Below are 25,262 nucleotides of genomic sequence, written 5' to 3'. Positions count from 1 at the left end.
TCTCCAAGAGATTCTGCCTTAGTGGTGGTCAGCCTTTAAATGAGGTGAGGTCTCAGAAGAGGTGCAGTCGAGGTCCACCCCTTCTGGGAGCACAGCTGGATTACTCTCACCTGTGCTCCCGCAGCTGGCCCAACACTTGCCTCAGCTGATTAATCAGAGGTTCAAGCTGTGATTTCCCATACAGTCTCTAAGCTGAAGGCAGCATCTCCTTGATCTGATGGTGGTGTGCCTGAGTGAGGGAGTGATCCAAGCTGGATGCAAAAGAGTCATCTTAATTTCTCTCCTATTTTACTTCAGATGACACCTATTGGGTGTTGGTTTCTTAAAATTTGGATCTAGGAGGTGGCCTCTCCCTTTGCTTCTGGTGAAAGCACAGATGTGCAGCAGGAGTAGAAGACAAAGAGGTTTTCTTGGTGACAGCAACACCAATTATTTGATTCAAATGTAGAACTGTGATGAAGATGGTGAAGAACAGATCCGCCTCAAAGACATGCTTGATCACATAAGGAATGAGCATGTGATCCAAGACAGTCAGCGTGGCTTTAGCAGGGGAAGGCCATGCCTAACCAATCTGGTGGTCTTCTATGATGGAGTGACGGCATTTGTGGACAAAAGGAAGGAAACTGATGTCATTGACCTGGACTTGAGCAAGATCTTTTACATGGCCCTCCACCACATCCTTATCTCTAAACTGGAGGGATGTGGATTTGACAGGTGGACCACCTGGTGGATAAGGGATTGGTTGAAAGGCCACAGACAGAGGGTGGTGATTCATGGTTCTGTGTCCAGGTGGAGGCCGATAACAAGTGGTGTCATCCAGGAGTCTGTCTTGGGACCAGTGCTTTTTAACATGGTTATCAGTGACACCAATGATGCAATGGAGTGCACCCTCTGCTGTTTGCTGAGTGGTGCGGCTGATGCAGTGGAAGGAAGGGATGCCATTCAGAGGGAGCTCAACCGAGAGGTTGGCCTAGGTGAATCTAATGAGGTTGAACACAGCAAAGTGCAAGGTTTTGCACTTGGGCTGGAGGAATCCCAGGCGTCTGTACAGCCTGGGAGGAGCAGTCCTTAAGAAAAGCCCCGCAGAGAAGGACCTGGGGGTCCTGGTGGATGAAAAACAGAACGTGAGCCATCAGCGTGCTCTTGCAGCTCAGAGAGCAAATGGTCCCCTGGGCTCCATCAGAAGAGGGGATGGCCAGCAGGGACAGGGAGGTGATTGATCTTCATGATCCTTGAGGTCCCTTCCAGCCCGGGCCATTCTATGATTCTGTGATTACACTCGCTGTCAAAAATAATGGCAGCTGTACAGAAGCTTGTTTTTTCTTTCTTTTTCTGGCTTTGTAGGAGAAGGGGTGGAGCAAGGGGAGACCCACTGGTCATTTGTCACCTCATGAACAGGATGGATTCTGCATTGACTGTGAAAAACCTGGGCTAGTAGCATGGGCATGTTTCAGGCTGGACTCTTCTTTTGCTGCTTGGTTTCCTTTTGGCTACAGGGAGACAGCTGTCTAAAGGTGTGTTTTCAAACCCACTCTCCAAAACCATGTTTCATTGTTGCAGGTGGTTCAGTGAGCTCTTGCAGTGCAGATGCTGTAGTTTGCTGTAGAATCTGAATGGTTTCTGTTCCTAGGGGAGGACTGGGAGGAGGTAGTGAGAAGAGAATTCAATGCCTAGGGGAGGGGAGATCGGGGATTGGTGGGAGAGGGAGCCAATAGGAGGGAGAGAGAAGTTGGGTGCAGGGTGATGGTAACACCCCTTTGTGATGTCATAATGCCCCTTTGTGACGTCATAATGCTTCTTTGTGATGTCATAATGCCCTTTGTGATGTCATAATGCTCCTTTCTGACATCACGATGCCCCTTTCTGACGTCACGATGCCCCTTTGTGATGTCATAATGCCTCTTTGTGACGTCATAACGATCCTTTGTGACGTCATGATGCTCCTTTGTGATGTCATAATGCCCTTTGTGACGTCATAATGCTTATTTGTGATGTCATAATGCCCCTTTTTGACATTATAGTGCCCCTTTGTGACATCATAATGCTTATTTGTGACGTCATAATGCCCATTTGTGACATCATATCACCCCTTTGTGATGTCATACTGCCCCATATGAAGTCCAGGCAGAGTCAAAACTTATGGACCTGCATGAGGATCACTTTCAAGACAGTGGCTCTGTTGCTTCAAGCTTATTTGCTTCGTCCTGCCGCCACTCTATTACCAAGTATCAACAACCTCTTGCATGATTCAACTTGCAAACGTTTGACACTAACCCTTGTGTTTCTGTGCCTTCCTAGATAATTCGAGCCCTTGTCAACCCCAAAGATCCAAACCAAGTAGTGATGTGCAGTGTGTTTCCATCAATGGAGAGTTCTGATTAAGCACGAATTGCTGCAATTCGGATGACAGCCTTCCACATGGTAACAGTGATGGACACAAGGGGCTCATCCACGTTCATGCTCTCATATCTCCTGGCTCTGCTGAAGCTCCTGACCTGAGCCTGCCAGACACCACAGTCACCTGCCTGGATTGTGACCCAGCGCCTTTGCAGTGCTGCCCATCCCAAGCACAGCCCGAGTGCCCCAACAGCAGCAGCACCATGCAGGAGCAGGGCAGCATCAGTGAGGTGAAGCTGAGCATCTTAGATGGGGACTTAGAGTCAGGCTGCCAGTCCCAGGCACCAGGCAGCAGCACCAGCTCTGAGCCACTCTCATCTTGACAAGAGGAGTCCCATCTTCACCCTTGACCTCTCAAGCCCTCCTGTCTTTTATTGAATAAAGTCACTCTCATGCTCAATCATCGCCTTGGCTGCATTCCGAGTCTTCATTCACAGGGATTGGGATGAATGCAACAAACAGCAAGGCAGCTCAGCTTGCAATGCTATGGCTGTGGGGTTCGTGCAGGCAGAGCTCTGGGTTCCCATTTTGCCTGGCTTTGGGATGTCTGCAGCAAGATCTCTACCATTTTGTATGGCAGCAAATAATCTCTAGCATCCAGGTTGCTGCTCATGATAATCCCAGTCTTCCTGGCTGTTGCTTTGTGATAATTTTCAAAGCCTTCTGATACTCTTTGATGCCTTGGCTGCTCCCTAACACCTCTGTCCTCCTGCCATGTTGACTCACGTCTCCCACTTTTAAGCTGGCTTTGCAGATCATCTCCAGCCCTGTCATCATCACGCTGCAGCAGGAGGTGCTCACCTGGCCCAGTGTCTGGCAGTGCTGCTTGTTCTGCAGATGAGCAGCTGCCTCCTCATCTCTTCAGCTACAGTAGTTTTTCTCAGGGCAGTTAGATGCAGTCATGCTCCTCTGGATTTGGTGTGTTAAATCCATGCTGCATGGCAGCAGTCAGTGCAATACAAAGGCGTTCTGTGTGCCGCAGCATTTCTCCAGGGGCTGCCAAAGGTAGAAGCACAACACAGCACCATCCTTCTGACAGTAATGTCTGTGAGTGTTAGACATGTGAGCACTGCATCATCCCCAGCGTGTCAGTGCTTTTCCACACCAACCTGACTCTCACACTCTGCACTGAATGTAACTCTGCTCTTGTGGAGACAAATGCTTTCTGTCACATCCTCCATCCCTGCAACCATTTGCCGGTAGGCAGCTCTTGCAGAAGAATCAAGCAGCAGAACCTTTTGCTCACCCTACAGCATGCAAATGCTATGAAAGCAGAAATAACCTGGCGTGCTCTGGGTCTGCAAGGCTGCACAGATGGGAGAGGTAGATTGTGTTTTTGCAGTGGGAGTTTCCAGTATTTTCAGTACATAGTGTAGGCCCTAACTGAATGTATAACCCTCTTGTAAAACAGCTGTATAAGTAGTTTTTCCACCAAGAAAGTTGCTGAACAGAGTTAAGTTCAGACTGGGGGCATTCTGACATGGGTAGAATTGAGACAAGCACAAGATAAATACACAGGGTGGGTAGAGCCCAGCACAGGACAGAATGAATGTACTGACTGTTGGAAACATTGCCCTTCTCTGTCCGCAGAAAAGTACAAGGCAGACCTAAAAACAAGAGGTTGGTAACTGACCTATATATTAGGTCAATTCAATTTCAATATATGGAAAGGAATCCTAGCAACAATCTGGAGGACTATGGCACAAGGCCATATTATATCAGGCTCTAGCAAATTTACAGGCAGTCACTGCACGAAGAGGTAGATTTGAGTTGCACATTATATGATTCCCACAAAGATTAAGGAAATCTGAAGCTTTCAATATATTTTTTTTTTATGCTTTTTTCATTTCATTTTTTAAACACCTGACCCAGACCCCAACCCTCACAGGAGCTGTAAAGACAACAGCATTAACCCGCAATGTAACTCTAATCCTAACCCTTACCCTGATTCTAAAATCGTCCCTAACTCCAAATGCAACAATAAAAATGATGCTAGAAGTTTGTAGCTAAAGGAACCTTAACCCTGATCATAATCCAAAAAGAAAAAATCATTATGGTAACAATAATCTTTACCTTAAGAGTAATATTAATCAGAGCCCAGATGATGCCTGCATCCAATCAGAAGCATGCTTTGCATTATTTAAGAGTTGTATTTTTTCCAATGAACTCTCTCTATTATCACGTTTATAAAGTAACAGAGTCTGTTCTTTTTCTCCTGACACTGTGCCTTACTCCTGACATCCCCTGGAAATGACCCAGATAGGGCACCATCAAAGTAATGCTAATAGTAATGTCAGTCCTAAGGGTATCTCTAGCCTCAGTGTTAATGGGACGCTAACAACAATCCCAACAGCCTTAAACATTCTGGTGGTGTGAAAGAGGTGCTGCCTTGCACATGCTGGGCAGTCCCATTGCCTGTTAAATGCAGGCGGCAGCGTAGAAACATGATGCCCGTGGTCAGAATGCCCTGTGGCAGATCCTGGCACCGGAGAACTGACCGGAGAACCATGAGAGAACTGACAACAAATCACGCGACATCAGAACCGACCCAGTGGTTATTTACAAGCCTTGGGTGACCCAGACAGGATCTCAGAGTGGTGAATGTAGGTACAGAAGTTGTTACTACTCTGTTTTCTTCTAAAAGCTGCTCAGCTGCTTTGCGTTTCAGACCATCCCTGGCTTCACTGTGTGCATCTGTCCAATTGATACCAGGTGTTTTTTCATCTCGGAAGTTGGGGGGGGCGGGGGAGAGGGGAAACAGACATCAATTCAATTACTCATTTATTTATTGACAGACATTCACGTTTGCTACGTTTGGAGAAGATTTATTTGTTTGCTGTGGTTTGATTTTTTCGTTTTTTCTTTTCCCACTCCTCCTCCCCCCCCCCCACCCCCCTTTTTTTTTTTAATCCATCTTTGTGTTCTTCCCCTATAATCAAAAGAGAACGGATCCCCAGGGTCTGTCCCGCAGACGTTCTTTCCGTGGTCTCTGCTGCCACCTGCTGGCCAATACACGGAACTGCCACTGTTGGGCGTTTGGTGCCGCAGGAAGCACAACGCAGATCTGAGTTCTGACCGGTCTACGCAGCAAATCCGCCAATCTTTATTGTGATAAGCCCTCCACATGGCATTGCGCATGCACTCGAACACGCAGCAGGCACAGATTTCTCCTAACTCCTTGAGGAGCAGGCAAGCAGAACAACTGAGCGCACCACTGCTTGTGATTGGGCCACCCCCATCATAGAGATGTGTGTTAGATCTTTTACCCACCCCTGGACTGGCCTTGTTGTTTAACGATAACCTCTGAAATCTGAGTTACTGTTTCTACCACCTGTAGTGTAGAATAGGTAGCCAATAAATGCTTTTCAACTGTGATGTATCTTTATTCTGCTCCATGCCAAACCTGTGACCAAAACCCCATAGGGGTTCACAAAGAACTCTGGCTCTGCCAGAGCCCCCATCCAGACCCTTCTTGAGTTACATTCACATCTAGTTTGGCTGAAAAGGTTGGACTATAAATACTCAGTGCTTGGGCCTGTTTAACAGATATTTTTTCCTGATTATGCTGTCCATCGATCTTTTTAAACTGAACTCCTGCTCTAATCTGGTCTTTAAACATTTGTTGTCTCAAGACCCTAATGGGTCCAGACTGGATTACCTTAGGGGCTGGACGCCTAAGTCATGGCAGCAGATGGTTCTCTGACCTTTCCACCACCATTCAGAGCCTGCATCTGGCCGTAGGCACTCTTGTCTCCCCATCAATTGGGCAGCCTGTTGTATTACAGCACCTGAGGGCCACTGGGGGGGTCAGTATAGATAACATAGACCCATACTGATGTAAAGGTGATGGCTGTAGGATGAGATCCCTCGTTCCTGATGAAAAATTTATTGACTGGGCTCTCAAAATCATCTTCATAGATTGCCTCTTTCATGCCTAATTCTCTAATATAATTTTGTTAGTCCTCCATAGAGGACCACAGGCTGATATTTAATGGTATGTCATTCTTATTTGGCAATGTTATATGACACACAGCCATAAATCATTCACTGATCAAATGGCTATCCTCATTATGTTGGACAGCACATACAGTCTTTGCCTGAGGGCAGGGTGAGTAGTAATGGATGTCAGTTTTGAAATTTCCAGTCCATTCACCACAGCGCTTTCTGCCTCCATGTCCCATAACCAGAGCAGCTATGCTGGCATGCTCTCTTGGTTTCTGTCTAAACCACTGTACTATATCCATCAGTTCAGCTGCTGTATTATGGGCAGCAGGGTTTGGGGGGTTGGACACTGGTCAGGGCACTCCCACTAGCCTATCCTGCATTTTTTTTTTCATTTTTTGGTTACAATCAGTCAGATCTCAAATAGATCTAGTCCAAAGGGAACCTCAAAATCTGACCTTTTAGTGCCTTCATTTACAGAGTCCATTTTATACAGATTCCCTTGTACAGGGTCCCCATGGTCTTCCAGAGAGATGTCCCTGATCTTCCATAGGAGAATGATTGAATTAGGTTTTTTCCCCATCAAAACTGCCACCTGTCTTTCCAGTTTTTCAACACTGTCATTCAATAGCTGATTTGCATCAGCCTGAGCCTCTTCAGTTATGTTCAGACAGTTCAAGGCCATCAGCAGTGGCCATGCCACCATGAACGCAGCTAACTGTCATTCTCAAGTTGTAAGTATGTCTTTGCTAAGACCATGGAAATACTCAGTCAGGTGGGCCAGGGACTCATGGACCCTCCCTCCGTCCCACACAGGGCCCCATTTTTCAGTGACAGAAGCAATGCTGCATTTTGAGGATCCTAGGAATCCCAGGACATGCCCTGACAAAAGGTCATTCAAAGGGGTAGTCTTTCCCCATCCAAACCACCCCATTGATATTCACAGAATCACAGAATTGTAGGGGTTGGAAGGGACCTCCAGAGACCATTGAGTCCAACCCCCCTGCCAAAGCAGGTTCCCTACACCACGTCGCACAGCTCGGCATCCAGGCAGGTCTTGAATATCTCCAGAGAAGGAGATTCCACAACCACCCTGGGCAGCCTGTTCCAGTGCTCTGTCACTCTCACCATAAAGAAGTTATTGCACACATTAGTGCAGAACTTCCTATGGTCCAGTTTCTGTCTGTTTCCCCTTGTCCCGTCTCCACACACTGCTGAAAAGAGTCTGGCCTCACCACTTTGCCCCCCACACCTCAAATATTTATAGACCTGGATCAGGTCCCCTCTCAGCCTTCTTTTCTCAAGGCTAAACAGACCCAGTTTGCTTAGTCTCTCCTCATAGGGGAGATGCTCCAGGCCCTTCACCATCTTTGTGGCCCTCCGCTGGACTCTTTCTAAGAGATCCCTGTCCTTTTTGTACTGGAGAGCCCAGAACTGAACACAATATTCCAGATGAGGCCTCACCAGGGCAGAGTAGAGGGGGAGGATCACCTTCTTCGACCTGCTGGACATGCTCTTTTTAATGCACCCCAGGATGCCATTGGCTTTTTTGGCTACAAGGGCACACTGCTGGCTCATGGTCAATCTGTCGTCCACCAGGACGCCCAGGTCCCTCTCAGCAGAGCTCCTCTCCAGCAGCTCTTCCCCCAGCCTGTACTGGTGCATGCAATTATTTCTCCCTAGGTGCAAGACTCTACACTTGCTTTTGTTAAACCTCATCTGGTTTCTTACTGCCCAGCTCTCCAGCCTGTCCAGGTCTCGCTGAATGGCAGCACAGCCTTCAGGCGTGTCAGCCAATCCTCCCAACTTCGTGTCATCAGCAAACTTGCTGAGGGTGGTCATTGATGAAGATGTTGAACAAGACCGGACCCAGCACAGACCCCTGGGGGACGCCGCTAGTTACAGCCCTGCAGCCAGACACTGCACCGCCAACGACAACCCTCTGCACTCTGCCAGTCAGCCAATTCTCGACCCACTTCACTGTCCACTCACCTATCCCATACTTCCTCAGCTTTGGTATAAGTATGTCATGGGAGACTGTATCAGTTATAGAGGTTATAGAGTTCAATTCCTGTAGTCAATTTGGCGGCCCAGGTGGGACCAGCTCTGTTCGCTGCAGGACCAGCTGAGAGGGAGACACTTTTGGCGCACCCTGAGATTTCTCTGAAGGACTCCCTTCCTCACCTGATCACTGCAGGGACAGACAAGGACCACCCATAGGTGGACCAGGTATGTGTATGGTAAGTGGAGCCCATATGTCTTGAGGAGACATCCTACACAGTTTACAGCCATACGTGCTGCTCCCAGGGAGGTGAGCTCATGGCTTTGGTTGCCAGCTGGGGTAGGAAGACTCCTTGGGTGAGTTCCTATGAAAGGCAACTGTATGTCATATGAATGGAAACAAGAACAAATACTCTCTCCCAGGTAGTTGACAATAGGAGGGACCTAGGTTGGTCTCTCCTACGGGTATGGGATATAGTGGATAGCCTGTCAAATGGTAGCCTGGGTTCTCCAAGTTGTAATCATGGGGCTTATAGGTTGTATGTTCAATATTATCATCTGCTTTAAGTGTTTGGTACCGTGTGTCAAGCTGACTCTGGGAAAAACATTAACGTTTGCAACTGGTCGACCAGAGTATGAGTGTTATTAAGATTCCAGCTAGAAAACGTTGTCAGCGTTGTGTAGTATGAATAAACCATGGTTTTTGATCTAAATGTCAGAGTGAGTGTGGTGTGAGTGAGACACAGAACAGCTGCAGGGTGAGTGCCGAGTCCCGATCCATGTTTCCTTCCTCCTGTGAGGGAAATGGCCAGACACGGACAAAGTGAAAGACTGTGTTGTCTGTCCACTCATATGTACTTTCTGCTTGTATGTAAGAAGATGGGAGTTTGTGCTCTGTAGATTAGTAAGATTGTCCTGAGGAGAGGTGTACATTCCACCCGACCAATGAATGTCAACCCATTTATGTAATACTATGTACTGCTTGTGAGGAAGTGTGTGAGGGAGGTGGTTCAGTCAGTGCTGGTTCTGTGGCACAGTGTTTATAACTGAAGAATACAGACTGTATTAAGGGAGTTTATGTGAACTGAAGAACAGTACTGTTTGACAAACTGTTTTGATGGTACAAGAAAGTGTAATTGTTAATGATATATGGAAGTGTACTTGAGGGAATGTGGAAGTGTATGTGAGCATAGAAATAGAGGAAGCATTTACAGAGGAAAAAGGATTAAAGTGAGTTTACCTGCACTGACATGAGAGCAACACCCTGCACCGCTGCCCTGTGAGCTGAGCAGAGCAGAGCAGAGACACAGTCCCCATGTATCAGGTAGTGTTATTCTGCTTACCAAATGAATGAGTTCACTACAGAAGAGGCAAATCTTCCCCTCTGCTCCATCTGTGCCATTCTCTGGAGTTCAAGGCATTGCAAAGCTATGGCACATCTAATTTCTTTCAATGATGACGCCTTTGTGTGCTCTGGGCTCTCATTTCAATTGCATCTAAAGAAGTCTAGGGTCATGCCAGCTGACAGGAAGCTGGCAAATGTTGTCTCATTGTAAGGAAGAGCAAGAAAGATGACATGGGCAATTATGGACCTGTCAGTCCAGAGCCTGGTAAAATTATGGAGAAAATGATGGTGGGAGTTATGGAAAAACAGCTGAAGGACAATTCTGTCATTGGTCGCAGCCAACACAAGTTTGTGAGGCAAAGGTCCTGTTTAATTTAAGCTCATTTTGTGACACAGTTATCCGTTTAGTTGACCAAGGGAAGCCAGTTGATGTAATCCTTGAGGATTTCAGTGGAGATTTTGACACTGTTTCTCACAACAACCTTCTGGACAGAATGTTCTGCATATGGCTAGACAGAAACACAATGTGGTGGGTGAGCAGTTGGCCAGTAGGTCAGTCCCAAAGGATTATAGTCAGTGGGTTCCATCAGGCTTGTAGATGGTCACTGTCGGGGTCCCCAGGGTTCCATTTGGGGGCCACTTTCCTTTCATGTTTATGCAGATGACTTGCATGCAGGACTAGAAGACGTTCTGAGCAAGTTTGCTGATAAGACCAGATGAGGAGGTGCTGTTGCCTCCACTGAGGGTGGAGAGGACTTGCAGAGAGATGTGGACAAGTCAGAGAAGTGGGTACCAGTTGGTACTAAGCACCAAGTGCATAACGTATAACAAGAACAAGTGCCTGATTGTGCACCTGGGTAGGGGCAACGCTGGACATACACACTGACTGGATATGGGACACTGGAGAGTGGTCTCACTGAAAAGGATTTGGGGTCCTGGTCTGCATCAAATTGAATGTGAGTCAGCAGTGTGCCAAGGCAGCCAGGAAAGACAACAGTCCCCTGGAGTGCATGAAGCAACTTATTGCCAGCTGGGTGAGGGAAAGGATCATCCCTCTCTGCTCTGCATTGCTACTGCCTCACTAGCAGCACTAGGTGCACTTCTGGGCACCGCAGAACATAAAGGACATTAAACTCTGGGAGAATGTGCAAAGGAGGGCACTGGAACTCAGAGATTTGAAGTTCAGAGTTTCACAGGGATTGACTGCTTGTTCAGACTGGGCCCTTCTCACATCCCTTCTCAGATCCTTCAATGAAACATAGGTCTCATATGGGACATGAACCTCACAGCGTCCTTGCACCACATGTAGAGCCTGGGATCTTCTGTCCCCATGTCTTTCATTTAACATCATACAGACCTCCAACCCATTGCCCCACGAAATGCCAGGAGCCAACATGAGATACAGGATCTCTCTACCACTGGTCTTGTAATCAGGGCTTGATCTGTCTGCTTCGTAAGGCAAAGGAGAGGTTTCTTAGCATGCCAGTGCCTTTGCCTGCCTGTAGTCATGGCTTCCAGTTATCTTCTCTAACAAGTCCCTTGGGAAGCTTGCTTGGTAATGGCCCTCACTGGGCCCATTAATACTCCAAGAAACTTCACTGTTACTTGTGACTTTGTCTTGTTGAGCACTTTGTGCAAACTTCTCTCTGCACTGGAGGCTGACGAACTCAGCATCAAATGCACCCTGGGACCATTATAACCTAAAGAATCTCCTGTGCCTTATGCCATCTTGTTATCTTCTTCAGGTTATCAGAACTTGTTCAGAAAAAAGGAGGGATATCTGGAGAGAGCTTAAAGAGAAAGAATCCATTATAAATTTATTGTCTCTTTATTTATAGCTGGGTTTAAAGCAGCACTGTGCAACTGATACCAATCCAGGATGTCCCATTGAGTTCTGTACTGTTACTGTGTTGACAAAGGTCCTTCTCAACCTCCCCACCCAATTTCTGCTCACAATGGACCTATGGGACTTGCATCACTTTTCTTCACATCTCTCTTCTCCTCTGCATTCATCTGCTCAGTGTTAAAACTGCTTTGCACCAACTCCCACTGGCTTTCCTCAGAGAACCATCTGCACATGGAAAAGGAAAGATTTCTCTTTTTTATCTGGCCAGCAAACGGAAGGAAAGGTGATGCAATTGAATGAACAGTAAAACAGTGATCAACTGCATGCCATGTTCAAGCTGCATCTATTGAAGTTTGTCTTTCATATGGAATACTTTTAAAAGAAATGATTTATACTGAGGTAGGATAGGATAGATTGAATCACAGTGAAGGAGTTGACAACAGAGGCCATCAGACTCTGGGAGATGGAGCAAATTCCAGTAATCTCCCTGGGATAGATCAGCCAGGTAGTTGAGAGGTATCAACTTAAAACTGAACAGGACTTCTGAGTATTTCACACATTGAGAATGTTTAACACATTCTCATTTATTTATATCTTTGTTTTCAACTCATATTTTTAACTTTTACTGACATTAATGAACATCTTTTAGACATTGTGCTTTAAAAAAATTAAAAAGAAAGACAATAAGAAAAAGAAGTAAAAGAAGGAAAAGAAAAAATAAGATAAAGAAAAATTTAAAAAAAGTAAAAGAAACAGAAAAAAAAAGAAAAAGAGAAAGGAAGAGGAAAAGGAAAAAGAAAGAGAAAGAGAAAAAGAAAAGGAAAAAGAAAAAGAAAAAGAAAGGGAAAAATAGAAAGAGAAAGAGAGAAAGAAAGAGAAAAAGAAAAGATAGGAAGGGATAGATAGAATTATGGTGAAGGATTTGTCAACACAGTCAATCAGACTTTGGAGAGACAGAGCAAATTCAAGTAATCTCCTTGAAAGTCAGAAACCTGACAGATAATTGGGAGGTATCTGACTGAACAAGGATGGGGAAATATGGCAGGCAGTGGGAGGAGCGTGAGTCCAAATGGCCTGCTGAAAACATGCCCTTAACCACGGCCATTTATTCAGGACAGCTCCAGACACCTGAAAAATGAGGGACATCAAATAGGCAGCAGGGAAGAGCAGCGGTGGACACTGAGCTTTAGTCGCAGGGCAATAGCAATGGCACCACTGATGGTGTCTCTGTACCCAAAGGCATTTGAAATATAGGAAAAAAAAAAGAAAGAAAAAAAAAAGACACAAAATCCCTACAAATTCTCATATTTACAACTAAAAATGGATCAAGACTCATGAGAATTTCTCATGATGAGAAGAGTTAAAACATTTTCATTGAATTCTTTGTCTTCAATTCTTTGTTTCATTTTTATTGACATGTATGTTCATCTTTTAAGCTTACAGCCTCAAAACAAACAAACAAACAAATAAATAAATAAAATTAGATCCATTTGTCCTTGTGTACATCGGAGCTGAACCAGAGGAATCCCAATGATACTGTGTGTCCATGAGGAGTTGAATCCCATTTCATTGGGATTCATTTCATTAATTCCCCAGGGTTTCCAATTAGGGATGTGACGCCTGCACTGCCTCAGTGAAATCACTGCCCTGCACAGGGGAAGTTCACCTCTCTCTGTCCTTGCCTGTATGCCCATTTTGTTTCATCACAGGATCTCAGGTATCAGGTCTGGAATCAGTCACTGACCACTGTACATTTGGTATTTAATTCATCAGATTTCAAAGTACAATCATGATGTGGCTGTTTTCCAGGATCTGATGGCAAAGAGGACACAGGGACATCTCAGGGGAGACGGGTGGGAAGGATAAAGTATGACATCCTCTGCTGCTGAGCTGGGCCGGGCTCCTGGGACACATGGAGCTCATACAAGTGGGCAGAGCTGCAGAGAGACAGCTGTGCCCAGGAGCAGCTCTTGTGCACAGCACAGTCTACAGGTGACAGAAGGAGAGGAGAGAAAGGGGAGAGAGCTTACAGGATGTGCACGGTGTGAGCAGACTGTGGGCACACAGCAAGAGCATTCCACGCAGACCATGAAAAGGTAAGTCTCACTGCAGACCATGCAGCTTCTTTTCATAGAGGGTTAAACAAACCAGGGACATCCCGTAGAAGATCTGGCTGCAGGCACTGCATGTTTCTTTACTGTGGAAAAAGCCTTCTGCTCCACCCGAGGGCTTCCATGCTGCAGTGTCAGAGCACAGCCCTGAGTGTCTGCACTCAGCCTGCCCGGGGAGCTGCCCAGGGTGCTGCGGGGAGACGGGTGGGGGGAAGGAGCCCCCCGGCAGGGCTTGTGCTGCCACAGCTGCTGCCTGGGGCAGGGGATCACAGCTCCACTGCACAGCTGAATGTTTGTGAAGGCCCTTTGCAAGAGGAGAGCCAAGGAAGGGATTTTCCATATCTTGATCTGAGCTAAGGCAGAAAGGACTGGAGGTGGAAATCTAATAGAGGCTGTAAAATTTAAAACACAGCTATGTTACTCCCAAATATTTCTTTAATCAATTGCTTGTTTTGTGAACAGCCACACAGGTTGTGCTTTCAGCCTCTCGTTTCTAAAAGGAAAGAATCAGTTCACGTTTTTCTTGTTTTCTGCAGACTTGAATAGTGCACTTATCCTGCAAACAGGCATATTTGACTAAAACATATTGAAGTGCAAAGAGGCTGGGGTTGGGGGCATTAAGAACAGTTGGAGTGAAGATATGAGACATGTAAAGAGTTACCAAGAGGAAAATATTCAGGAGTCTGGGATATGATTATGAAATGAGAAAAAGTAAGAGCTCCTTAATCTTCTATTTCTTTAGGGATGGTGAAGCTCATGAATATAAATTCAAGTTATGGAGTTAAATGAAAATTATCAAAAGCTAAATGAAAACATTTCACAGTACAGCAGGAGGAGTGTGTCTGAGAATGGTCTGGGCTTGTCATTATCTTCTGCACTCTGAGCAGGACTTCAATCCCAGAAGCAGCAGATGCCCAACAGCAGCTCCATCAGCGAGTTCCTCCTGCTGCCGTTGGCAGACACGCGGCAGCTGCAGCTCCTGCACTTCTGGCTCTTCCTGGGCATCTACCTGGCTGCCCTCCTGGGCAACGGCCTCATCAGCACAGCCGTAGCCTGCGACCGCCGCCTGCACACCCCCATGTACTTCTTCCTCCTCAACCTGGCCCTCCTCGACCTGGGCTGCATCTCCACCACTCTCCCCAAAGCCATGGCCAACGCCCTCTGGGACACCAGGGCCATCTCCTACACAGGATGTGCTGCACAGCTATTTTTCTTCTCCTTCTTCCTCTCAGCAGAGTATTTCCTTCTCACCGTCATGTCCTATGACCGCTACGTTGCCATCTGCAAGCCCCTGCACTACGGGACCTTGATGGACAGCAGAGCTTGTGCCACCATGGCGGCAGCTGCCTGGGGCACTGGGGTTCTCTTTTCCCTGCTGCACACTGCCAATACGTTTTCACTGCCTCTCTGCCAAGGGAATTTTGTCAACCAATTTTTCTGTGAAATCCCCCAGATCCTCAAGCTCTCCTGCTCAGAATCAAATCTCAGGGAAGTTGTGTTCCTCAATTTTAGTATCGGTTTAGTTTTTGGGTGCTTTGTTTTCATATTTGTGTCCTATGTGCAAATCTTCATGGCCGTGCTGCGGATGCCCTCTGAGCAGGGAAGGCACAAAGCCTTCTCCACGTGCCTCCCTCACCTGGCTGTGGTCTCCCTACTTACCATCACTGGGTTTTATGCCTACCTGAAGCCACCCTCTGTCTCCTCTCCATCCGTGGACCTGATGGTGGCAGTTCTGTACTCAGCTGTGCCACCAGCAGTAAACCCCCTCATCTACAGCATGAGGAACAGGGAGGTCAAGGATGCTGTGAGGAAAGTGATTACCAGATGTTTTTCATATGCAGTGAATTACCTGTCTTTTGGAATTTATGACTTGTAATGCAGCTTTTTACAGAATCGCTCTCTCTCTCATTGTTTGTTTGTTTCATGCCACTTAGTATGTGTAATTTATTCTGCTTATTATGATGTTTTTAAATACTGTAATGTTTTTCACTAAAACCTCATTATTAAAACCAATTCTTATTCAGCCTTTACCTTTGTATTGTAGCCCAAATACACTGTGCATAATGAACCAGGCTCTCTGTGAACCTTAAAAGAATAAAGGACGTGCAGTTACTCTGTCTGTCCTCCTTCTTGTGAGACATTTCTGGAGCTGTTGGGGTCAGATGTTCTCAGAAACCCACAATCCAGCAGGAAGCGCACAGCTGTTCATCAAATTGTGTGGTGACTTCAGCCTGCAACAGTTTCCAGCTGGTCCCTTGCCCAGTGTTCCCCATAACGCTGACAATGGAGTTTCAAAATATTCTTTTCTTATCTGATCTGACATCCTGCTTACCCAAGCCCCTCTGCAATAGTTGAGCCTTAGATTGTCCCCTTGTTCAAACTCAATCCCCCTTTTCTTAGACTTTGCAAATACTTTTGCTAGATTACTACATTCTGGGAAAGGGAAGATTTCAAATAACTTCCGCTCTCCACTTTCTGTCTTAGCTTGTGCTTTTTCTATTCTTCACAGCTATTCCCACTGGTTTTACACTGCCGTAATGCACACCTCATTTCAACGTACATTAAAACAAGCAAGATGACTGCAGTAATACAAAGCAACAAAGAGCTGCTTCAGCCATGCAAACTGTGGTAGCCAAGCAGTAAGTTTTTCACACAATTTGGTAAATCCAAATAAAGTATCATCTACCGATACTTGATGAAGTAGTTTAGTATGTTCCCATATTGCCTGTAGACCAGATTCTCTCTTTTGTTGTTTTAAGAGATGTAGTTAATCCAGTCCACATTGTTGTTAATTGTCACCCACCAGAACAGTGATTCAAACCCTGCAGCAATTGGATTTCTTGCCTTAAATTTATCAGAGAAACCTCTGAGCATTCCCATCAAATCTATATCTATATACAGCATTATCAAATGAGAACCCTAAGCTCCTTTTGTTCCTTCTGGGGGTGTGTGACATCCCCTTCGTGAATGCCAGGGTGAATGGTAGAGCTCGTTGAGCAAGCACACAGGTACCTCCCCAGTAAGATGGGAGAGTGGACTGTAAGATCTTCCCACACACCGCAACAGCACCAGAGATCTGCTCTACAGATTCCCAATCTCAAATAGTTTCCTGCTGAATCTTCCATGACATTCAAGGTCTCACTGCATAGGGAGAAATTCCCTGTATGCCTGGTAGCTCTTTCACCCTGTCTTGAGAAGCAAACTGTATGGTTACCCGTGGCCATGGGGAATGCAGGAGGGGTTTTGGCATCCACCTCAGGCATTGGAGAGAGCAGTAAAGATAGCAATTTACAGGCTCTGTTTCCCTAAGCGGCTTTCTCCTGATACAGGAGACAAATGGTGGCAGATGAGCAGAAGGTGGATTGCCAAATGGTTTAAGACCCCATCACTTGTGCATGGAACCCACTCTATATTGTACTGGTCAGGACAACAGGGGGAGATGTCTGGGGGAGATGAGCTGTGCAAAAGGAGGTGAGCTTGAACACAGAGCTGCATCTCCCATGGGAATGGTTCCATGGCAGGCTGGGAGCAGGGTGCGGTGGGCGGCACATTGCTGAGTGGCTGCTGACAGAGTACTGCACTGAGATGGGGGCACCTGATGTCTCCTTTCTTGTCAGAAAGAACTAAAAACTCATTGGGGAATGCATTCTGTCCATCTGGCGTAATAGGAAAGTGCAGCATTGTCACATCCACAGGCAGCAGGACACCAGCATCCACAGTTTCTTTCTGACTGACAGCTGAGAATTTGACAGCCTCTACGACCTCATCACCCACCACCGGGAGACGCTGCTGTCATACAACAAACTTGAGATGAGGCTGACAGAGCTGGTGCCTCAGTCCAACCCTTGCAGCAACACAGTCTGGGTGCCATGGGATGGTACAAGAGGGACCATGCCAATTCCCCTGATGATTTTGTAAGCGGTGTATAGGGATATGCTACCAATGGATATAAATCCTCCACAATTCTGTTGATAACCCTTGAATCTTGTAGTATCTGGTAGTTCCTGTACATTTTTCTAATCATGAGGATGGGTGAGTTGTATTTTTGACTCACTCCACCAACATCCAGAGTTTCTGAAAATGATCAATTATTGGCTGGATTTCTTTCCTGTCTTTGAATATGAGGAAGAACTGTTTAATCCAAACTGGCTGAGCTCCCTGCTTTATTCTGAATGCCATTGGTGCTGCAGCCTTAGCCCTTCCTTGAGTTTGCACAACAAACACCCCAGGGTGAACATGATCACTTACTTCATCTGAAATCCCAGTCCCTGCAGGGGTAGTGATCAGTGCAAAACTAAGCAGTTCTATTAACTGTTCTTCTTTTACTTCAGACTCCAGTTTTCCTTTAGACTTTATTTCAACTTCCATTTTTTCTACTAATTCTTGCCCTAGAAAAGGCTTTGGTGAATGTGGCATCTACAAACCTTTGTGTATTCCTACCTGTTTACCTAGAATAAATTGTAAAGTCTTAAGAAAGCAAGACTTTTCACTTTGGGGCAATAGTTTCTGCTGCTGTTAAAAAGCCATTTATGCATAGTAAGAAGCACCCATATCCACCAGGAAATAAACCACCTTATCCTGCTTCCCTAGCTACAGTTTCACCAGTGGATCTGCTAGGGTAAACTTTGAAATCAGAGAAGGTTCCCTCTCACTTAGCTTGGTAGGATTTCTCCACCAGTGTCCCACTGCAGTTTGCACACTGCTTTCGTTCCAGTTGGGCAGAGAAATCTTGGGGTGAGCCGAAAGTGTTCCCCCTCTCAGCTGGTCCAGCAGCCGAACAGAGCAGGTCCCATCTGGGTCACCAAACTGACTTGTGGAATCAAACTCTGAAACCCAGAGTTAGGTTATAAAGCAGGGATGTGTTTATTCAGAGCAGGGTACAAAGGGGAATCACTCCTCCTGTCTTGCACACAAGCATGCAGAATCATTACATATTTCAAAACCAAGCTCATACATATTCAACAAATCTACAGGAACTCATCTACATATTCATAGGCAGTAGATGCATGTTTTTGCTACATGTTCTGCAGTTGCTCCATGCTCTGGACAGCTCCCGCTGTCACTCCACCCCTCATAATGAGCTCTGCAGTCACTCCTGCTACAGGTCCTGTAGCTGTTCCAGGTATTGTGATAAGGAAATGAAACAAATTCCTCCAAAGGGAGGTGAACTGTGCCAGGAGGTTCAGCCCTGTGGTCACTCCAACCCCTCCAAAGAGCCCAATGGCTGCTCCAATTCAGTCACAGGTCCTGTGGTGATTGCAGCTTTGGCAATGAGCTCTGCACTTGTTCCAGTTCCTGCAATACCCCGACAGCCGCTTCAGCTCCTACAGTGAACCCTGTGGCTGTTAAAACCCCTGCAACAAGTCCTGGACTTGCAAACAGCTTTGCATACGTATTATTATCTGTGCATATATGTTTGGTAATTCATATGTTGTATATATGAGAAAATATTCTAAATATATTATGTATATATAAATACATTTGTCATAATTATTATCATTTTCTTTTTCTCTTTATCTCAACCCATAAACTTTAAACCACAGCACTGCCCTGAGTCCCTTACAGATCTCCTTGGGACTCTTCAATCTGACCTAGTCACGCAGTAAAGAGCACCAAAACATCTCGAAGCATTCTCAGGGAGCAGCTCCTGAAATATATTCCTTACACCAGCATTGGAAGAGGCCTCCAGTTCTCTGGTCCTTCTCTGAAGGGGCCCTGTTGTTATGGCAGTACCAGGAAGGAGACCAGCTCTGACACAGCCGTTCGTATTGCTGGCTACTGACTGCAGCCCCGGAGTGCTGCTGTACAGACAACTGGACTGTTTTGAGATACATAGGACCTTCAGGCCTGCACAAATGAGAGGACTTCAGAGCATTGTGGTAGTGTAAATAGAGCAGGATTTAAAAGAGCACTATGTTCTGCTGTCTGCGGCTGTACCTCCCTAAGACCCAAACAAGGTAGCAAGAGAGAAGGGCTAAGGAATAGCAAATTTTGAAAGCTTTTTAGGTATCTTTTAACCTATTCAGGAGATCTGTTTACATGAGCTCTTGGAGTGAGAAAAAAGAAAGTGGGTAGGAAAGAAGTGAAATAATTTGCAAATTTTTTTTCCTACAGATTGCTGTACCATTCACAATCAAACAATGATGTATCAATAAAACATAAAGAACCATCACTGGGAACAATGTGAGGAAGATGTGCACATTATTGAAGCTGGAAGAGTGCTTATTGCAACACCTTCCAGAGAGCCTGCTTGATCTCTCTGTTCCTCATACTGTAGATAAGAGGGTTCAGTGATGAAGGCACTACTGAGTACAAAAGTGCCACCACCAGGTCCATGGATGGGGAGGAGATGGAGGGGGGCTTCAGGTAGGAAAAAATGCCAGTGCTGACAAATAAGGAGACCACAGCCAGGTGAGGGAGGCACATGGAGAAGGCTTTGTGCCGTCCCTGCTCAGAGGGCATCCGCAGCACAGCCATGAAGATCTGCACATAGGACACCACTATGAAAACAAAGCATCCAAAGACTAAACTGGCACTAAAAATGAGAAACACAACTTCCATGAGATTTGCTCCTGAGCAGGAGAGCTTGAGGATCTGGGGGATTTCACAGAAAAACTGGTTCACAACATTGCCTTGGCAGAGAGGCAGTGAAAACGTACTGGCAGTGTGCAGCAGGGAATAGAGAACCCCAGCGCCCCAGGCAGCTGCTGCCATGGTGGCACAAGCTCTGCTGTCCATCAAGGTCCCGTAGTGCAGGGGCTTGCAGATGGCAACGTACCGGTCATAGGACATGATAGTGAGAAGGGAATACTCTGCTGAGATGAAGAAGAGAAAGAAAAAGAGCTGTGCAGCACATCCTGTGTAGGAGATGGCCCTGGTGTCCCAGAGGGTGTTGGCCATGGCTTTGGGGAGAGTGGTGGAGATGCAGCCCAGGTCGAGGAGGGCCAGGTTGAGGAGGAAGAAGTACATGGGGGTGTGCAGGCGGCGGTCGCAGGCTACGGCTGTGCTGATGAGGCCGTTGCCCAGAAGGGCAGCCAGGTAGATGCCCAGGAAGAGCCAGAAGTGCAGGAGCTGCAGCTGCCGCGTGTCTGCCAACAGCAGCAGGAGGAACTCACTGATGGAGCTGCTGTTGGGCATCTGCTGTTGTTGGGCTTGGAGTCCTGCTCAGAGTGCAGAAGATAATGACAAGTCCAGACCATTCTCAGACACACTCTTCCTGCTATACTATGAAATGTTTTTATTCTCTTACAACAGTGTACATTTAGCACCATTACTTGCATTTAATTTCATGTATTTCAGCATTCCTTAAGCAGAAGCAGCATATGGAGCTCTAACCTTCCTCTTATTTTCTTATGCCTTCTCCCTGGATATTTTCATCTGTTTCATGTCTCATATCTTTACCCCAAGTGCTCTTAGAGCCCTTTACCCCAGCTGCTGTGGCATTCAGTTTCAGTTAGAAAATGCTGCCTGTTTGTAGGATAAGTGAATTATTCATGCCTACAGAAAATGATGATAATTCCATCCTTCGAGAAAGGGGAGACTGAAAGCACATCATGTGTGACTGTTCACAAAACAAGCAATTGATTGACGAAAAATTCTCAGAACTCTTATTGCCCCTTTTAGATTTCTGACTCCAAACCTCTTTGCCTCAGAACAGGAAATGGAAACCCCCTGCCTTGGCTCTCCTCTTGCAAAGTGCCCTCACAAACATCCTGTTGTGCAGTGGAGCTGTGATCCCCTGCCCCAGGCAGCAGCTGTGGCAGCACAAGACATGCTGGGGGGCTCCTTCCCCCCACACGTCTCCCCGCAGCGCCCTGGGCAGCTCCCCGGGCAGGCTGAGTGCTGAGCCTGGCAGGCGGCAGAGTCCCATACCCGGCACACAGCCCCTGGGGCACAGCAGGGACCCTGCTCTGCAGGACAGCCCTGGGCACCCGTCTCAGCTGCAGCAGAAAGCTTTTTCCACAGTAAAGAAACATGCAGTGCCTGCAGTCAGATCTCCTATAGGATGTCCCAAATTAAGTTGACCCTCTATGAAAAGCAGCTCACGGTCTGCAGTGAGACTTACCGTGTCATGGTCTGTGAGCAAAGCTCCTGCAGCAAGCTCACAGCCCACTCACACCACACACATCCTGGAAGCTCTCTCCCCTTTCTCTTCTCTTCTCTTCTTCTGTCACCTGCAGGCTGTGCTGTGCACAAGAGCTGCTCCTGGGCACAGCTGTCTCTCTGCAGCTCTGCCCTCATTTATGAGCTCCCTGTGTCCCAGGAGCCTGTCCCAGCTCAGCAACAGATTATGTCATTTTTATCCTTTCCACTCATTTCCCCTGACATGTCCCTGGGTCCTCATGGCCAATAGCTACTAAAAGACAACAGCATCATGACTGTGAGTTGAAATTCGCTCAATTAACCACCACATGTCCAGTGGTCAGTGACTGATTGGAGACATATGGGGAGTGCTCCCAGAGTTCGTTTGATGAAACAATAAGGGCACCCAGACAAGGAAGGCGAGGTTTGAACTTTCCCTGTGCAGGGCAGTGATCCAGCTGAGGCAGTGCAGGAGTCTCATCCCTTGACAGATATCCTGGAGCTGAAATGGGATTCAGCTCCCTACACACCCACAGGAGCTGGGATTCCTCTGGTTCAGTTCAGAAGTGCACAAGGAGTTGCCTGCATGTGAGCTCCTGCTCTGAGTCCTTGGTCCTTCAGCGGGGAGGCAGCTGCTCACACACAGACACTGGGTGATGCCCAAGGTGCCTGAGCTGCTCCTGATGTGTGCCAGTGCTTGTAAACTGTGTGGGAAATCCCTGAGATAGACAGCTCCTTCCTGGGCATCAGGTGAGGGCCAGACAGGGGATAGCACTGGCTGTCTAATGAATTCACATGCAGCTTCAAAAGCAGCACAGGGCCTTCTGGAAAGCCATGCCCATGGTGTGTCCGTGCTGCTACGTCAGCTCCAAGACCAACGATCTGTCTAATGTTTGTGTGCCACCTTCTGCACACTGATACCATAGATGAGCTATCCAGTCAGGCTATGTCCAGTGATGCTTTTCAATTAGGATGTTTACTTCTGTGCTTTTGCACTAATGCAAACACCAACACACAAGAAGCTAGAAATCTTGGTAGAGCTGCAGGCCTGAGCTCCTGTTTGGACCATGGGGACACAGTTTAATGGCTTCCACAACTGCACTGTAGCACAAGGGGGATACCAAATGTTTAGGATGGATGGGCGAGGAGATAAAGAAGGGTGAATGCCCTCTGTGAGAGTGCACTGAGCTCTGCCTGGGGATGGAAGAGCAGGCAGGTCAGAGCTTATGGAAATGGCAAACAGAGGAGACCATCAGTGTCTTTTCCTGTCTTCCTGATCAGGGACAGTCAATGGAAGGTGCCCTCTGCAGACAGATGGGAATCTGATGTTGTCTGTCCCTTGTCCCATTTGGTGGCCTTTGTCACTCCATTATCTGCAGCAGGGACAGCACAGCAGGGCATGTGGCATCCAGCAGATCCATGGAGAGCACAGATGGCAGCTTCTTGACCAAGCCATGGAGGAACCAAAGAGGAGAGGTGCTCTGCTGGATCTCATACTCACCGGCATTGAAGGACTTGTGGGAACTGTGAAGGTCAAAGGGGCATCAGGCCATGTGCAAGATGCAAATGTATCTCTTTTTATTTATTTTGAGGCTGTAAGCTTAATAGTTGATCATAAATGTCAATAAAACTGAAACAAATAATTGAAAACAAATATGGAAATCAATGAAAATGTGTTAACCCTTCTCAACATGAAAAATTCCCATGAGTCTTGTTCCATTTTAAGTTGTAAATATGAATCTTTGAGGTGATTTGATGTCTTTTTTTTTCTTTTACTGAAACTACAATGTTTTCCAGAACTGTGTTCGCTGGACACAAATGCCTTCAGATTCAGAGACACAGACAGCGGTGCCAGTGCCAATGCCCTGTGACTATAGCCCGGTGCCCAGCACTACTCTTCCCTGCTGCCTCTTTGATGTGCCTCATCCTCCAAGGTTTTTCAGCTCTCCTAAAGAAATGGGTTGGAGGTCTGTATGATGTTAAATGAAAGACGTGGGGACAGAAGATCCCAGGCTCTACATGTGGTGCAAGGACGCTGTGAGGTTCATGTCCCATATGAGACCTATGTTTCATTGCAGGATGTGAGAAGGGTTGTGAGAAGGGCCCAGTCTGAACAAGCAGTCAATCTCTGTGAAACTCTGAACTTCAGATCTCTCAGTTCCAGTGCCCTCCTTTGCACATTCTCCCAGAGTTTGAAGTCCTTTATGTTCTGCGGTGCCCAGAAGTGCACCTAGTGCTGCTAGTGAGGCAGTAGCAATGCAGAGAAGAGAGGGATGATCCTTTCCCTCACCCAGCTGGCAATAAGTTGCTTCATGCACTCCAGGGGACTGTTGTCTTTCTTGGCTGCCTTGGCACACTGCTGACTCACATTCAGTGTGATGCTGACCAGCACCCCAATCCTTTCCAGTCAGACTCCTCTCCAGTGTCCCATATCCAGTCAGTGTGTATGTCCAGCGTTGCCCCTACCCAGGTGTATAATCAGGCACTTGTTCTTGTTATACTTTATGCACTTGGTGCTTAGTACCAATTGGTACCCACTTCTCTGACTTGTCCACATCTCTCTGCAAGTCCTCTCCACCCTCAGTGGAGGCAACAGCACCTCCTCATCTGGTCTCATCAGCAAACTTGCTCAGAACATCTTCTAGTCCTGCATTCAAGTCATCTGGATAAACATGAAAGGAAAGTGGCCCCCAAATGGAACCCTGGGGACCCCGACAGTGACCATCTACAAGCCTGATGGAACCCACTGACTATAATCCTTTGGGACTGACCTACTGGCCAACTGCTCACCCACCATATTGTGTTTCGGTCTAGCCGTATGCAGAACATTCTGTCCAGAAGGTTGTTGTGAGAAACAGTATCAAAATTTCCACTGAAATCCTCAAGGATTACATCAACTGGCTTCCCTTGGTCAACTAAACGGATAACTGTGTCACAGAATGAGCTTAAATTAAACAGGACCTTCGCCTCACAAACTTGTGTTGGCTGCAACCAATGACAGAATTGTCCTTCAGCTGTTTTTCCATAACTCCCACCATCATTTTCTCCATAATTTTACCAGGCACTGGAGTGAGACTGACAGGTCCATAATTTCCCATGTCATCTTTCTTGCTCTTCCTTACAATGAGACAACATTTGCCAGCTTCCTGTCAGCTGGCATGACCCTAGACTTCTTTAGATGCAATTGAAATGAGAGCCCAGAGCACACTAAGGTGTCATCATTGAAAGAAAGTAGATGTGCCATAGCTTTGCAATGCCTTGAACTCCAGAGAATGGCACAGATGGAGCAGAGGGGAAGATTTGCCTCTTCTGTAGTGAACTCATTCATTTGGTAAGCAGAATAACACTACCTGATACACGGGGACTGTGTCTCCACTATTCTCTGCTCAGCTCACAGGGCAGCGGTGCAGGGTGTTGCTCTCATGTCAGTGCAGGTAAACTTGCTTTAACCCTTTTTCCTCTGTAAATGCTTCCTCTGTTTGTATGCTCAGATACACTTTTACATTCCCTCAAGTACACTTTCATATATCATTAACAA

At 46.7% G+C, this 25,262-nt stretch overlaps 1 pseudogene; it reads right to left on the bottom strand.

The window, feature by feature from the left end:
- Positions 1-19,843: 19,843 nt before the first annotated feature.
- On the bottom strand, positions 19,844-20,788 carry LOC146755219 (olfactory receptor 14J1-like; annotated as a pseudogene).
- Positions 20,789-25,262: the final 4,474 nt, after the last annotated feature.

Source organism: Coturnix japonica, chromosome 35 (assembly GCF_054131305.1).
Source record: "Coturnix japonica strain WE chromosome 35, WE-NBRP24, whole genome shotgun sequence".
NCBI classification, from domain to species: domain Eukaryota; kingdom Metazoa; phylum Chordata; class Aves; order Galliformes; family Phasianidae; genus Coturnix; species Coturnix japonica.
The sequence above is the reverse complement of the archived record's forward strand: the minus strand, read 5'-3'. Positions and strand labels throughout refer to the sequence as shown.